General features: G+C 29.8%; 1 protein-coding gene across 1 annotated transcript in view; it reads left to right on the top strand.

Annotated features, from left to right (window-relative positions):
- Window positions 1-835, top strand: part of LOC116847431 — a 17,107-nt gene that overhangs the window by 13,984 nt on the left and 2,288 nt on the right. The window lies entirely within an intron of this gene.

The raw sequence follows: 835 nt of genomic DNA, 5'->3' as shown, positions 1-835 counted from the left end.
GTAAAGTGTTACAAGCTAATAACTCTAAACATATTTGTCCTATCAAAAAGTTGTTCATGAGAAAGTTTTATATATTCGAGGGGTCTTTCTAACTACGTAAATAGAAATCCACTTCTGTCCCCCTTTGAAGAGGGGCGGAGGGTAACTTTAAAGTTTCAAATGGGACCCTTTATACAATGTTACATATTTGGATTCTACGAGAAAAACAAGTAAATTTTATCTAAAACATTTTTTTGGAAAATACTCGTATCAAAAGCTATAAATATTTAAACTTTAATGTAGAGTGCATTGAAATTAATGATAAATTAAATAGACTCATAGTTTTTTTGTTTATTTTATTAAATGTTCGAACCATTGACATTTAAACATTTATTAATTCTTTTTACAAAACTTTGTCTAACTTTTAGCTTGCACTAAGGTGACCCCAGAAATGTTGTTTAGAGTTTAGAGTTTAGATTTTCAGCTTGACCTTCAAGATTTTTTCAAGGTCAAGTTGGTTTTTTTAAATGAAACCTCCTATTTTTTATTGCATATTCTTGTAGCTTATCTCGAGAGCTTTCCAAAACATTAGAATAACGCAGTGCCCGTAATTATTTCCACATTTCGAGCAGATTTCAGAGATAACGCCTACTACTCCCCCCGCAGCTGCTCCCCGCTCGACGGCTAGGCCGATCGCGCGTGAGATGTTCGACCTCAGAATCGTATCATTGATTGTTAAATTATTATCAAAATATTTTTTCCTCAATAATTTTTATTTTTATAAATAAACACATTTTTTATTTGTAACTATATATATATATATATATATATATATATATATATATATATATATATA

The sequence above is a fragment of the Odontomachus brunneus genome, unplaced genomic scaffold (genome assembly GCF_010583005.1).
Source record: "Odontomachus brunneus isolate Ranch 3 - 2012 unplaced genomic scaffold, Obru_v1 Obru_scaffold_077, whole genome shotgun sequence".
Classification (NCBI taxonomy): Eukaryota; Metazoa; Arthropoda; class Insecta; order Hymenoptera; family Formicidae; genus Odontomachus; species Odontomachus brunneus.
Note: the sequence above shows the minus strand (reverse complement) of the source record. Positions and strands in the feature narration are given on the sequence as shown.